This window comes from Aegilops tauschii, chromosome 5, assembly GCF_002575655.3.
Source record: "Aegilops tauschii subsp. strangulata cultivar AL8/78 chromosome 5, Aet v6.0, whole genome shotgun sequence".
Taxonomy (NCBI): Eukaryota; Viridiplantae; Streptophyta; class Magnoliopsida; order Poales; family Poaceae; genus Aegilops; species Aegilops tauschii.
In genome coordinates this window covers 321,692,688-321,709,827 of record NC_053039.3, presented here as the reverse complement: position 1 = coordinate 321,709,827, position 17,140 = coordinate 321,692,688, and positions in this window count along the sequence as shown.

Genomic DNA, 17,140 nt, shown 5'->3' with positions numbered 1-17,140 from the left:
CAATGCTTGCAAGGCTTATAGTGATGTGTATTACTGAGTGGGCCCAGAGATACCTCTCCGACAATCGGAGTGACAAATCCTAATCTCGAAATACGCCAACCCAACAAGTACCTTTGGAGACACCTGTAGAGCACCTTTATAATCACCCAGTTACTTTGTGACGTTTGGTACCACACAAAGTGTTCCTCCGGTAAACGGGAGTTGCATAATCTCATAGTCATAGGAACATGTATAAGTCATGAAGAAAGCAATAGCAACATACTAAACGATCGAAATCTAAGCTAACGGAATGGGTCAAGTCAATCACATCATTCTCCTAATGATGTGATCCCGTTAATCAAATGACAACTCATGTCTATGGCTAGGAAACACAACCATCTTTGATCAACGAGCTAGTCAAGTAGAGGCATACTAGTGACACTCTGTTTGTCTATGTATTCACACATGTATTATGTTTCCGGTTAATACAATTCTAGCATGAATAATAAACTTTTATCATGATATAAGGAAATAAATAATAACTTTATTATTGCCTCTAGGGCATATTTCCTTCAATACGATCACCATCGCACACTCCCTCTACCTTCGGGATTAGTATTGAACCAAAATAAGTGTTAATTGGTGTTTGTGTTGAGCATTAATATGACTAGATCATGTTTATTGCAATACGATTATTCATTTAAGGCAAAGCATAATTGTTGTTCTGTTTATATGAATAAAACCTTCTATGCACATACACCCAATGTGAATGGTTTATTGAATCTCGATCGTAGTGATACACATATTCATAATATTGATGACAAAAGATGCAAAGTTGATAATGATAGTGCAACATATTTGTGGCAATGCCGTTTAGGTCATATTGGTGTAAACCTCATGAAGAAACTCCATGCGGATGGACTTTTGGAATCACTTGATTATGAATCATTTGATGCTTGCGAACCATGCCTCATGGGCAAGATGACTAAAACTCCGTTCTTCGAAAGAATGGAGCAAGCCACTGACTTATTGGAAATAATACATACCGATGTATGCGGTTCGATGAGTGTTGAGCCTCGCGGCGGGTATCGTTATTTTCTGACCTTCACAGATGATTTGAGCAGATATGTGAAGGAAATATGCCATAGAGGCAATAATAAAGTTGTTATTTATATTTCCTTATATCATGATAAATGTTTATTATTCATGCTAGAATTGTATTAACCGGAAACTTAGTACATGTGTGAATACATAGACAAACAGAGTGTCCCTAGTATGCCTCTACTTGACTAGCTCGTTAATAAAAGATGGTTAAGTTTCCTAACCATAGATATGTGTTGTCATTTGATGAATGGGATCACATCCTTAGAGAATGATGTGATGGACAAGACCCATCTGTTAGCTTAGCATAATGATCGTTTAGTTTTATTTCTATTGCTTTCTTCATGACTTATACATATTCCTCTGACTATGAGATTATGCAACTCCCGAATACCGGAGGAACACTTTGTGTGCTATCAAACATCACAATGTAACTGGGTGATTATAAAGATGCTCTACAGGTGTCTCCGATGGTGTTTGTTGAGTTGGCATAGATCGAGATTAGGATTTGTCACTCCATGTATTAGAGAGATCTCTGGGCCCTCTCGGTAATGCACATCACTATAAGCCTTGCAAGCAATGTGACTAATGAGTTAGTTGCAGGATGATGCATTACTGAATGAGTAAAGAGACTTGCCGGTAACGAGATTGAACTAGGTATGAGGATACCGACGATCGAATCTCGGGCAAGTAACATACCGATGACAAAGGGATTAACGTATGTTGTTATGCAGTTTGACCGATAAAGATCTTCGTAGAATATGTAGGAGCCAATATGAGCATCCAGGTTTCGCTATTGGTTATTGACCGGAGATGTGTCTCGACCATGTTGATACGTCTCCGTCGTATCTATAATTTTTTATTGTTCCATGCCAATATTATTCAACTTTCATATACTTTTTGGCAACTTTTTATACTATTTTTGGGACTAACATATTGATCCAGTACCCAGTGCCAGTTCCTGTTTGTTGCATGTTTTATGTTTCGCAGAATATCCATATCAAACGGAATCCAAACGGGATAAAAATGGACGGAGCTTATTTTTGGAATATTTGGAAAATTCCGGAAGAAAAATCCTAGCGAGACAGTGCCCGAGGTGGCCACGAGACAGGGGGCGCGGCTGCCCCCCTGGGCGCGCCCCTGACCCTCGTGGTCCACCCGTAAGGCGGTTGATGCCCTTCTTCGGCCGCAAGAAAGCTAATTTTTGGTAAAAAATCACGGCGAAGGTTTCAGTCCAATCGGAGTTACGGATCTCCATATATACCCGAAACGGTGAAAGGGCAGCAGAGGAGAATGCAGAAACAGAGAGAGACAGAGAGATAGATCCAATCTCGGAGGGGCTCTCGCCCCTCCCACGCCATGGAGGCCAAGGACCAGAGGGGAAACCCTTCTCCCATCTAGGGAGGAGGTCAAGGAAGAAGAAGACGAAGGGGCCCCCTCTCCACTTCTCTTCCGGTGACGCCGGAACGCTGCCGTGGCCATCATCATCACCGCAATCTTCACCAAAACTTCACCGCCATCATCACCAACTCTTCCCCCCTCTATGCAGCGGTGTAACCTCTCTCTTACCCGCTGTAATCTCTACTTAAACATGGTGCTCAACGCTATATATTATTTCCCAATGATGTATGGCTATCCTATGATGTTTGAGTAGATCTGTTTTGTCCTATGGGCTATTTGATGATCAAGATTAGTTTGAGTTGCATGTTTTATTATTGGTGCTGTCCTATGGTGCTCTCCGTGTCGCACAAGCGTGAGGGATTCCCGTTGTAGGGTTTGCAATATGTTCATGATTTGCTTATGGTGGGTGGCGTGAGTGACAGAAGCACAGACCCGAGTAAGTAGGTTGTTTGCGTATGGGATAAAGAGGACTTGATGCTTTAATGCTATGGTTGGGTTTTACCTTAATGATCTTTAGTAGTTGCGGATGCTTGCTAGAGTTCCATTCATAAGTGCATATGATCCAAGTAGAGAAAGTATGTTAGCTTAAGCCTCTCCCTCAAATAAAATTGCAATAATGATTACCGGTTTAGTTATCGATTGCCTAGGGACAAATAACTTTCTCGTAACAAAAAGCTCCCTAATAAAAATAATTTAGTTGTGTCTTTATCTAAACAGCCCCTAGCTTTTATTTACGTGCTCTTTATTATCTTGTAGACCTATCCAAAAACACCTACAAAGTACTTCTAGTTTCATACTTGTTCTAGGTAAAGCGAACGTCAAGCGTGCGTAGAGTTGTATCGGTGGTCGATAGAACTTGAGGGAATATTTGTTCTACCTTTAGCTCCTCGTTGGGTTCGACACTCTTACTTATCGAAAGAGGCTACAATTGATCCCCTATACTTGTGGTTTATCACATGTCTACATAGTTCTCGAACCCGTAGGGTCCGCACGCTTAAACGTTCGATGACGATTTGTATTATGAGTTATGTGTTTTGGTGACTGAAGTTTGTTCAGAGTCCCGGATGAGATCACGGACATGACGAGGAGTCTCAGAATGGTCGAGAGATAAAGATTCATTCGAAGGTTGTATTCGGACATCGGAATGGTTCTGAGTGATTCGGGAATTTTACCGGAGTACCGAGGGGTTACCGGAACCCCCCGGGGGAATATTGCGCCTACATGGGCCGTAGGGGAGATGGGAGGCAGCCCACAAGGGGTGGCCGCGCCCCCTCCCTATAGGGAGTCCGAATTGGACTAGGGAGGGGGTGCCCCCCCTTTGCTTCTCCTCTTCCTCTCCCTTCCCTCTTTCCCCCTTCGGAAAAGGAAATGGAGTCCAACTAGGATTGGGAGTCCTAGTTGGACTCCCCCCTTTGGCGCGCCCCCTAGGCCGGCCGCCTCCCCCCCTCCTCCTTTATATACGGGGGCAAGGGCACCCCAAAGGTACACCAAGATTTGTCTTAGCCGTGTGCGGTGCCCCCCTCCACAGTTTACCACCTCGGTCATATTGTCGTAGTGCTTAGGCGAAGCCCAACGCGGATCACATCACCAACACGTCGCCACGCCATCGTGTTGACAGAACTCTCCCTCGACCCTCTACTGGATCAAGAGCTCGAGGGACGTCATCAAGCTGAACGTGTGCTGAACACGGAGGTGCCATACGCTCGGTACTTGGATCGGTTGGATCGTGAAGACGTTCGACTACATCAACCGCGTTACATAACGCTTCCGCTTTCGGTCTACGAGGGTACATGGACACACTCTACCGTCTCGTTGCTATGCTTCTCCTGGATAGATCTTGTGTGATCGTAGGAATTTTTTTGAATTACTACATTCCCCAACAGTGGTATCCGAGCCAGGTCTATGCGTAGATGATATGCACGAGTAGAACACAAAGAGTTGTGGGCGATAATAGTCGTACTGCTTACCACCAACGTCTTACTTTGATTCGGCGGTATTGTTGGATGAAGCGGCCTGGACCGACATTACATGACCGCGTTTATGCGACTGGTTTTACCGACGTGCTTCGCACACAGGTGGCTAGCGGGTGTTTGTTTCTCCAACTTTAGTTGAATCGAGTTTTACTACGGCCGGTCCTTGTTGAAGGTTAAAACAGCACACTTGATGAAAAATCGTTGTGGTTTTGATGCGTAGGTAAGAACGGTTCTTGCTAGAAGCCCGTAGCAGCCACGTAAAACTTGTAACAACAAAGTAGAGGACGTCTAACTTGTTTTTGCAGGGCATGTTGTGATGTGATATGGTCAATACGTGATGAAATATAAATTGTTGTATGAGATGATCATGTTTTGTAAAAGTTATCGGCAACTGGCAGGGGCCTTATGGTTGTCGCTTTATTGTATGAAATGCAATCGCCATGTAATTGCTTTACATTATCACTAAGCAGTAGCGATAGTCGTGGAAGCAATAGTTGGCGAGACGACAATGATGCTACGATGGAGATCAAGGTGTCAAGCCGGTGACGATGGAGATCATGACGGAGCTTTGGAGATGGAGATCAAAGGCACAAGATGATGATGGCCATATCATGTCACATATTTTGATTGCATGTGATGTTTATCCTTTATGCATCTTATTTTGCTTAGTACGATGGTAGCATTATAAGATGATCCATCACTAAATTTCAAGGTATAAGTGTTCTCCCTGAGTATGCACAGTTGCTACAGTTCGTTGTGCCGAGACACCACGTGATGATCGGGTGTGATAAGCTCTACGTTCACATACAACGGGTGCAAGCCAGTTTTGCTTGTGCAGAATACTCAGGTTAAACTTGACAAGCCTAGCATATGCAGATATGGCCTTGGAACACTGAGACCGAAAGGTCAAACATGAATCATATAGTAGATATGATCAACATAGTGATGTTCACCATTGAAACTACTCCATCTCACGTGATGATCGGACATGGTTTAGTTGATGTGGATCACGTGATCATTCAGATGACTAGAGGGATGTCTATCTAAGTGGGACTTCTTCAGTAATATGATTAATTGAACTTTAATTTATCATGAACTTAGTACCTGATAGTTTTTTTTTGCATATCTATGTTGTTGTAGTTCAATGGCCCGTGCTACCGTTCCCTTGAATTTTAATGCATTCCTAGAGAAAGCTAAGTTGAAAGATGATGATAGCAACTACACGGACTGGGTCCGTAACATGAGGATTATTCTCATTGCTGCACAGAAGAATTACGTCCTGGAAGCACCGCTAGGTGCAAGACCCGCTGCAGGAGCAACTCCGGACGTTATGAACGTCTGGCAGACAAAAGCTGATGACTACTCGATAGTTCAATGTGCCATGCTTTACGGCTTAGAATCGGGACTTCAAAGACGTTTTGAACGTCATGGAGCATATGAGATGTTCCAAGAGTGAAGTTAATATTTCAAGCAATGCCCGAGTTGAGAGATATGAAGTCTCCAACAAGTTCTATAGCTGCAAAAAGGAGGAGAATAGTTCTGTTAGTGAACACATACTCAGAATGTTTGGGTACCACAACCACTTGACTCAGCTGGGAGTTAATCTTCCTGATGATAGTGTCATTGACAGAGTTCTTCAATCACTGCCACCAAGATATAAAGGCTTCGTGATGAACTATAATATGCAAGGGATGGAAAAGACAATTCCTGAGCTCTTCGCGATGCTAAAAGCTGCGAAGGTAGAAATCAAGAAGGAGCATCAAGTGTTGGTGGTTAACAAGACCACTTGTTTCAAGAAAAAGGGCAAAGGGAAGAAGGGGAACTTCAAGAAGAACAGCAAGCAAGTTGCTGCTCAAGGGAAGAAGCCCAAGTCTGGACCTAAGCCTGAGACTGAGTGCTTCTACTGCAAAGGGACTGGTCACTAGAAGCGGAACTGCCCCAATTACTTGGCGGATAAGAAGGATGGCAAAGTGAAAGGTATATTTGATATAAATGTTATTGATGTGTACTTTACTAATGCTCATAGTAGTGCCTGGGTATTTGATACTGGTTTTGTTGCTAATATTTGCAACTCGAAACAGGGGCTACAGATTAAATGAAGATTGGCTAAGGATGAGGTGACGATGCGCGTGGGAAATGGTTCCAAGATTGATGTGATCGCCGTCGGCAAGCTACCTGTACATCTACCATCGGGATTAGTTTTAGACCTGAATAATTGTTATTTGGTGCCAACGTTGAGCATGAACACTATATCTGGATCCTGTTTGATACGAGACGATTATTCATTTAAATCAGAAAATAATGGTTGTTCTATTTATATGAGTAATATCTTTTATGGTCATGCACCCTTGATGAGTGGTCTATTTTTGTTGAATCTCGATTGTAGTGATACACATATTCATAATATTGAAGCCAAAAGATGCAAAGTTAATAATGATAGTGCAACTTATTTGTGGCACTGCCATTTAGGTCATATTCGTGTAAAGCGCATGAAGAAACTCCATGCTGATGGACTTTTGGAATCACTTGATTATGAATCACTTGATGCTTGCGAACCATGCCTCATGGGCAAGATGACTAAGACTCCGTTCTCCGGAACAATGGAGCGAGCAACTGACTTACAGGAAATAATACATACTGATGTATGCGGTCCGATAAGTGTTGTGGCTCGCAGAGGGTATCGTTATTTTCTGACCTTCGCAGATGATTTGAGCAGATATGGGTATATTTACTTGATGAAACATAAGTCTGAAACATTTGAAAAGTTCAAAGAATTTTAGAGTGAAGTGGAAAATCATCGTAACAAGAAAATAAAGTTTCTACGATATGATCGTGGAGGTGAATATTTGAGTTATGAGTTTAGTCTTCATTTGAAACAATGTGTAATAGTTTCGCAACTCACGCCACCTGGAACACCACAGCATAATGGTGTGTCGGAACGTCGTAATCGTACTTTATTAGATATGGTGCGATCTATGATGTCTCTTACCGATTTTCCGCTATCGTTTTGGGGTTATGCTTTGGAGATGGCTGCATTCACATTAAATAGGGCGTCATCTAAATATGTTGAGACGACACCATATGAACTGTGGTTTAGCAAGAAACCTAAGCTGGCGTTTCTTAAAGTTTGGGGCTGCGATGCTTATGTGAAAAAGCTTCAACCTGATAAGCTCGAACCCAAATCGGAGAAATGTGTCTTCATAGGATACCCAAATTAGGAGACTGTTGGGTACACCTTCTATCACAGATCTGAAGGCAAGATATTCGTTGCTAAGAATGGATCCTTTCTAGAGAAGGAGTTTCTCTCGAAAGAAGTGAGTGGGAGGAAAGTAGAACTTGTTGAGGTAATTGTACCTTCTCCTGAATTGGAAAGTAGTTCATCACAGAAATTAGTTCCAGTGATTCCTACACCAATTAGTGAGGAAGCTAATGATGATGATCATGAAACTTCAGATCAAGTTACTACCGAACGTCGTAGGTCAACCAGAGTACGGTCCACACCAGAGTGGTACGGTAATCCTGTTCTGGAGGTCATGTTACTTAACCATGACGAACCTACAAACTATGAGGAAGCGATGATGAGCCCAGATTCCGCGAAATGGCTTGAGGCCATGAAATCTGAGATGGGACTCATGTATGAGAACAAAGTGTGGACTTTGGTTGACTTGCCCGATGATCGGCAAGCCATAGAGAATAAACGGATCTTCAAGAAGAAGACTGATGCTGACGGTAATGTTACTGTCTACAAAGCTCGACTTGTTGCGAAAGGTTTTCGACAAGTTCAGGGAGTTGACTACGATGAGACCTTCTCACCCGTAGCGATGCTTAAGTCTGTTCGAATCATATTAGAAATTGCCGCATTTTATGATTATGAAATTTGGCAAATGGATGTCAAAACCGCATTCCTTAATGGATATCTTATAGAAGAGTTGTATATGATGCAACCAGAAGGTTTTGTCGATCCTAAAGGTGCTAACAAAGTGTGCAAGCTCCAGCAATCCATTTATGGACTGGTGCAAACCTCTTGGAGTTGGAACATACGATTTGATAGTGTGATCAAAGCATATGGTTTTATAAAGACTTTTGGAGAAGCCTGTATTTACAAGAAAGTGAGTGGGAGCTCTGTAGCATTTCTAATATTATATGTGGATGACATATTATTGATTGGAAATAATACAGAATTTTTGGATAGCATAAAAGAATACTTGAATAAGAATTTTTCAATGAACGACCTTGGTGAAGCTGCTTATATATTGGGCATCAAGATCTATAGAGATAGATCAAGACGCTTAATTGGATTTCACAAAGCACATACCTTGATAAAGTTTTGAAGAAGTTCAAAATGGACCAGTCAAAGAAAGGGTTCTTGCCTGTGCTACAAGGTGTGAAGTTGAGTCAAACTCAATGCCCGACCACTGCAGAAGATAGAGAGAAAACGGAAGTCATTCCATATGCCTCAGCCATAGGTTCTATCATGTATGCAATGTTGTGTACCAGACCTAATGTGTGCCTTGCTATAAGTTTAGCAGGAAGGTAGCAAAGTAATCCAGGATTGGATCACTGGACAGCGGTCAAGAACATCCTGAAATACCTGAAAAGGACTAAGGATATGTTTCTCGTTTATGGAGGTGACAAAGAGCTTGTCGTAAATGGTTACGTTGATGCAAGCTTTGACACGGATCCGGATGACTCTAAGTCACAAACCGGATACGTATTTATATTGAATGGTGGAGCTGTAAGTTAGTGCAGTTCCAAGCAGAGCGTCGTGGCGGGATCTACTTGTGAAGCGGAGCACATAGCTGCCTCGGAAGCAGCAAATGAAGGAGTCTGGATGAAGGAGTTCATATCCGATCTAGGTGTAATACCTAGTGCATCGGGTCCAATGAAAATCTTTTGTGACAATACTGGAGCAATTGCCTTGGCGAAGGAATCCAGATTTCACAAGAGAACCAAACACATCAAGAGACGCTTCAATTCCATCTGTGATCAAGTCAAGGAGGGAGACATAGAGATTTGCAAGATACACGGATCTGAATGTTGCAGACCCGTTGACTAAGCCTGTTCCAAGAGCAAAACAGTATCAGCAACAAGACTCCATGGGTGTTAGAATCATTACTAGTAATCTAGATTATTGACTCTAGTGCAAGTGGAAGACTGAAGGAAATATGCCCTAGAGGCAATAATAAAGTTGTTATTTATATTTCCTTATATCATGATAAATGTTTATTATTCATGCTAGAATTGTATTAACCGGAAACTTAGTACATGTGTGAATACATAGACAAGCAGAGTGTCCCTAGTATGCCTCTACTTGACTAGCTTGTTAATCAAAGATGGTTAAGTTTCCTAACCATAGACATGTGTTGTCATTTGCTGAACGGGATCACATCATTAGAGAATGATGTGATGGACAAGACCCATCTGTTAGCTTAGCATAATGATCTTTTAGTTTTATTGCTATTGCTTTCTTCATCACTTATACATAGTCCTCTGACTATGAGATTATGCAACTGCCGAATACCGAAGGAACACTTTGTGTCCTATCAAACGTCACAACGTAACTGGGTGATTATAAAGATGCTCTACAAGTGTCTCCAATGGTGTTTTTTGAGTTGGCATAGATCGAGATTAGGATTTGTCACTCCGTGTATCGGAGAGGTATCTCTGGGCCCTCTCGCTACTGCACATCACTATAAGCCTTGCAAGCAACGTGACTAATGTGTTAGTTGCGGGATGATGCATTACGGAACGAGCAAAGAGACTTGCCGATAACGAGATTGAACTAGGTATGAGGATACCAACGATCGAATCTCGGGCAAGTAACATACCGATGACAAAGGGAATAACGTATGTTGTTATGCGGTTTGACCGATAGAGATCTTTGTAGAATATGTAGGAACCAATATGAGCATCTAGCTTCCGCTATTGGTTATTGGCCGGAGATGTGTCTCGGTCATGTCTAGATAGTTGTCGAACCCGTAGGGTCCGCACGCTTAAACGTTCGATGACGATTTGTTTTATGAGTTATGTGTTTTGGTGACCGAAGTTTGTTCGGAGTCCCGGATGAGATCCCGGACATGACGAGGAGTCTCGGAATGGTCGAGAGATAAATATTCATTGGAAGGTTGTATTCGGACATCAGAATGGTTCCGAGTGGTTCGGGTATTTTACCGGAGTACCGAGGGGTTACCGGAACCCCCCGGGGGAATCTTGGGCCTACATGGGCCATAGGGGAGAGGGGAGGGAGCCCACAAGGGGTGGCCGCGCCCCCTCCCTATAGGGAGTCCGAATTGGACTAGGGAGGGGGGCGCGCCCCCCCTTTCCTTCTCCTCTTCCTCTCCCTTCCCTCTTTCCCCCCTCCGGGAAAGGAAAAGGAGTCCAACTAGGATTGGAAGTCCTAGTTGGACTCCTCCCTTTGGCGCGCCCCCTAGGCCGGCCGCCTCCTCCCCTCCTGCTTTATATACGGGGGCGGGGGGCACCCCAAAGGTACACCAAGATTTGTCTTAGCCGTGTGCGGTGCCCCCTCCACAGTTTACCACCTCGGTCATATTGTCGTAGTGCTTAGGCAAAGCCCTGCACGGATCACATCACCAACACCGTCGCCACACCGTCGTGCTGACGAAACTCTCCCTCGACCCTCTACCGGATCAAGAGCTCGAGGGACGTCATCGTGCTAAACGTGTGCTGAACACGGAGGTGCCGTACGTTCGGTACTTGGATCGGTTGGATCGTGAAGACGTTCGACTACATCAACCGCGTTACATAACGCTTCCCCTTTCGGTCTACGAGGGTACGTGGACACACTCTACCGTCTCATTGCTATGCTTCTCCTAGATAGATCTTGCGTGATCGTAGGAATTTTTTTGAAGTACTATGTTCCCCAACAATATGGGTATATCTACTTGATGAAACACAAGTCTGAAACATTCGAAAAGTTCAAAGAATTTCAGAGTGAAGTGGAGAATCATCGTAACAAGAGAATAAAGTTTCTACGATCTGATCGCGGAGGCGAATATTTGAGTTACGAGTTTGACATTTATTTAAAACAATGTGGAATAGTTTCACAACTCACGCCACCTGGAACACCACAGCATAATGGTGTGTCCAAATGTTGTAACCGTACTTTATTAGATTTAGTGCGATCTACGATGTCTCTTGCCGATTTACCACTTTTGTTTTGGGGTTATGCATTAGAGACAACTGCATTCACATTATATAGGGCACCATCTAGATCCGTTGAGATGACACCGTATGAACTATGGTTTGGCAAGAAACCTAAGCTGCCGTTTCTTAAAATTTGGGGTTGCGATGCTTATGTGAAAAAGCTTCAGCCTTATAAGCTCGAACCCAAATCATAGAAGTGCGTCTTCATAGGATACCCAAAAGAAACTGTTGGGTACACCTTCTATCACAGATCCGAAGGCAAGATCTTTATTGCTAAGAATGGATCCTTTCTAGAGAAGGAGTTTCTCTCGAAAGAAGTGAGTGGGAGGAAAGTATAACTTGAGAGGTAATTGTACCTTCTCTCGAATTGGAAAGTAGCTCATCACAGAAAACCGTTCCCGTGATGCCAACACCAACTAGAGAGGAAGCTAATGATAATGATCACGAAACTTCAGATCAAGTTACTACCAAACCTCGTAGGTCAACCAGAGCACGTTCCGCACCAGAGTGGTACGGTAATCCTGTCCTGGAAGTCATGTTACTAGACCATGACAAACCTACGAAGTATAAGGAAGCGATGATGAGCCCAGATTCTGGTAAATGGCTTGAGGCCATGAAATCCGAGATGTGATCCATATATAAGAACATATTGTGGACTTTGGTGGACTTGCCCGATGATTGGCAAGCCATTGAGAATAAATGGATCTTCAAGAGGACGGACACTGATGGTAGTGTTACTATCTACAAAGCTCGAATTGTCGCAAAAGGTTTTTCCACAAGTTCAAGGTGTTGACTACGATGAGTTTTTCTCACTCGTATCGATGCTTAAGTCTGTCTGAATCATGTTAGCAATTGCCACATTTTATGAAATCTGGCAAATGGATATCAAAACTGCATTCCTTAATGGACTTGTTAAAGAAGAGTTGTATATGATGCAACCAGAAGGTTTTGCCAATCCTAAAGGTGCTAACAAAATATGCAAGCTCCAGCGATCCATCTATGGACTGGTGCAAGCATCTCTAAGTTGGAATATACGCTTTGATGAGTTGATCAAAGCATATAGTTTTATACAGACTTGCGGTGAAGCCTGTATTTTACAAGAAAGTGAGTGGGAGCACTACAGCCTTTCTGATAAGTATATGTGAATGACATATTCTTGATCGGAAATGATGTAGAATTTTCTGGAAAGCATAAAGGAGTGTTTGAAAGGAGTTTTTCAAAGAAAGACCTCGATAAAGCTGCTTACATATTGGGCATCAAGATCTATAGAGGTAGATCAAGACGCTTGATAAGATTTTTCAATGAGTACATACCTTGACAAGATTTTGAAGTAGTTTAAAATGGATCAGTCAAAGAAGGAGCTCTTGCCTGTATTGCAAGGTGTAAAGTTGAGTAAGACTCAAAACCTCACCACGGCAGAAAATAGAAAGAGAATGAAAGTCATTCCCTATGCCTCAGCCATAGGTTCTATAAATTATGCTATGCTGTGTACTAGACCTATTGTGCACCTTGCCATGAGTTTAGCAAGGGGATACGATAGTGATCCAGGAGTGGATCACTGGACAGCGGTCAAAGTTATCCTTAGTTACCTAAGAAGACTAAGGAAATATTTCTCGGTTATGGATGTGATAAAGAGTTCGTTGTAAAGAGTTACGTCGATGCAAGCTTTTACACCGATCCGGATGACTCTGAGTCTCAATGTGGATACATATTGAAAGTGGGAGCAATTAGCTAGAGTAGATCCATGCAGAGCATTGTAGACATAGAAAACTTGCAAAATACATATGGCTCTGAGTGTGGCAGACCCGTTGACTAAACTTCTCTCACAAGCAAAACATGATCACACCTTCGTACTTTTTGGGTGTTAATCACATAGCGATGTGAACTAGATTATTGACTCTAGTAAACCCTTTGGGTGATAGTCACATGGCGATGTGAACTAATCACATAAAGATGTGAACCATTGGTGTTAAATCACATGATGATGTGAACTAGATTATTGACTCTAGTGCAAGTGGGAGACTGAAGGAAATATGCCCTAGAGGCAATAATAAAATTGTTATTTATATTTCCTTATATCATGATAAATGTTTATTATTCATGCTAGAATTGTATTAACCGGAAATTTGATACACGTGTGGATACATAGACAAAATACAGTGTCCCTACTAACCCTCTACTAGACTAGCTCGTTAATCAAAGATGGTTAAGTTTCCTTACCATAGACATGTGTTGTCATTTGATGAACGGGATCACATCTTTAGGATAATGATGTGATGGACAAGACCCATCCGTTAGCTTAGCATAATGGTCGTTAAGTTTTATTGCTATTGCTTTCTTCATGACTTATACATATTCCTCTAACTATGAGATTATGCAACTCCCGAATACCGGAGGAACACCTTGTGAGCTATCAAATGTCACAACGTAACTGGGTGATTATAAAGATGCTCTACAGGTGTCTCCGAAGGTGTTTGTTGGGTTGGCATAGATCAAGATTAGGATTTCTCACTCCGAGTATCGGAGAGGTATCTCTTGGCCCTCTCGGTAATGCACATCACTATAAGCCTTGCAAGCAATGTGACTAATGAGTTAGTTACGGGATGAACGGAACAAGTAAAGAGACTTGTCGGTAACGAGATTGAACTAGGTATGAGGATACCGACGATCGAATCTCGGGCAAGTAACATACCGATGATAAAGGGAATGACGTATGTTGTCATTACGGTTTGACCGATAAAGATCTTCGTAGAATATGTAGGAACCAATATGAGCATCAAGGTTCCGCTATTGGTTATTGACCGGAGATGTGTCTCGGTCATGTCTACATAGTTCTCGAACCTGTAGGGTCCGCACGCTTAACGTTCGATGACGATTTGTATTATGAGTTATGTGTTTTGGTGACCGAAGATTGTTCGGAGTCTCGGATGAGATCACTGACATGACGAGGAGTCTTGAAATGGTCGAGAGGTAAAAATTGATATATTGGAAGATGGTATTCAGACACCGGAATGGTTTCGAGTGGTTCAGGTATTTTTCCGGAGTACCGAGGGGTTACCGGAACCCCCGGGGGAAGTCATGGACCTCATGGGCCACGGGAGAGAGAGGGGACAACCCACAAGGGGTGGCCGCGCCCCCCGACATGGGAGTCCGAATTGGACTAGGGGAGGGGGCGGCGCCCCCCTTTCCCTCTCCTACTCCCTCTCCCTTTCCCCTTTCCCACTCCGGAGAAGGAAAGGGGAATCCTACTAGGACTAGGAGTCCTAGTAGGACTCCCCCTGTGACGCCCGGATAATCAAGCTACAGTAACCTCTGCTAATGATGCCACGTCACCTCGATTACTGTTGCTAAGTTCACGTTAGTTCGAAACCGGTTGAAATTCAAATTCAAAATAGAGGGAAACATCAAAAGTTTTCAAATATTAAAACAAAAATGTTCAAAGTGTTGCAAACAATCCTTGAATAATTATCATAGTGGACCAACATTTTTATAAGGTGTTTAATTTCCCCAATGTAATAAACCAATGTCTATCATAATAATTTAAATGCCTTTTTAAAACTGTATAAATTACAAACTGTTTCAATTTGATGCCAAACTTAATGTGGCAGTAGCTTGATTTATAATTCAATTTTAGGTGCAAGTTTCTTATTTTATGAAACTATTTTTGCTTTAGAAAAATAAAAAAACTGAAACTAAATAAAAAGAAAAGCAAAGTAAATCTGTTAAAGGAAAAAAAGGGAACCCCCCCCCCCCCCGCGCTGGGCCTCAGCCCAGCTGGCCATCCAACCAGGCCGGCCCACCTAACCCCTCCATAACCCCCACCGACGGAAACCCTAGCCTATCGCCCCCACTCCCCCCCACTCGCTCGCTTTCTTCCCCCCCATCTGGACCGAGATCGGGGCAAGGAACCGAATCCACCGCGCCGCCCGTTCCTTCCCATGATCCGACGCCGCCGCAGCACACCATCACCTCCTCATCCCCGCCGTCTAGCTCCATGGCCGGATCGACCAAGGCCGCCCCGACGCCGCGCCCCGACCCCGTCGCCGCTCGACACCGACCGCCACCCGACGCTACCTCGCCGCAGCTACGTCGCCGGCGACCGACCTCGACTCCTCTCGAGCCCACCTCGCTCAACTACAGGGCTCAGTGAGCCTCAACTTCCTCCCCCCCTTCTCTGCTCCGCTGCGCCCCTGTCGTACTCACTCCGGCCAGGCCACACCCTAACCGCGCACGCCGCGAGCGCTCCCGTCGCGTCCTGCTAGCCCTGCCGCCACGCCAACCCCCGCTCTCCCCTGGCCGCAACCCATCCCGCGCTGGCCGCACCCCCCGGGCTCCCTTGCCGCATGTTCAACGCCTCCCCGCACTGTGCGTGTTCGACCCACCGCCGCTGCCGCATCCACTCCGGCCTCCCGTGCCCCCCTGCTGCGGGCTCACCTCTTGCGCTGGCTCGACTGAGCCGCTACCGTCGCCCTCCCGGCCTCATCCGCCGTGGCACCCCTAGGTCACCGCACCGGCGCTCGCGCGCTCACGGGGCTCTGCCCTGGCACCCCCATGCCCGTTAGCCCGCGCCCCCATGCCCGCTAGGACCCCCCTTGCCTATGACACAGGGGCCCCACCCCCAGAACGTTAAAAAGGGATTTAAAAAATAATAAAATTAAAATTAATTAATTAATTAACTAAATTAATCCTATTTAGTTAACCTAATTAACTATTGTTAATTAATTAAACGGTAATTAGATTATTTAAATCCTAATTAGAATACGGGACCCACATGTCAGATTGACCCAGTCAGCGCCCTGTTGACTGCTGACGTCATGATGACGTCAGCATACCCTATTCTGGATAATGTTAGAATTAAATAGATAAATAAATTCAGAAAATGATTAAAACTTTATAAAAATATATAAAATAAATCGTAGCTCAGATGAAAATGTTTTCTACATGAAAGTTGCTCAGAACGACGAGACGAATCCGGATACGCAGCCCATTCGTCGGCCACACATCCCTAGCATAGCGAACACGCAACTTTCCCCCTCCGGTTCACCTGTCCGAAAACGCGAGACACCGGGAATACTTTCCCGGATGTTTCCCCCCTTCGCCGGTATCACCTACTGCCGCGTTAGGTCACCTCTAGCACCGCGTATTGCCATGTTATGCTTTGTGATGCTTTAATTGCTCTGTTATTTATTGTGTTCCCCCTCTGTTACTTCTTTCCGGTAGACCCCGAGACCGCTGTCGGTACCCCTGTGATCGACTACATCGACGACGAACCCTTCTTGCCAGAGCAACCAGGCAAGGCCCCCCTTGATCACCAGATATCACCTATTCTTCTCTATACTGCTTGCATTAGAGTAGTGTAGCATGTTACTGCTTTTAGTTAATCCTATTCTGCTGCATAGCCTGTCATTGTTGCTACAGTTGTTACCCTTACCTGCTATCCTACTCCTTAGTATAAGATGCTAGTGTTCCATCAGTGGCCCTACTCTCTTGTCCGTCTGCCATGCTATACTACTGGGCCGTGA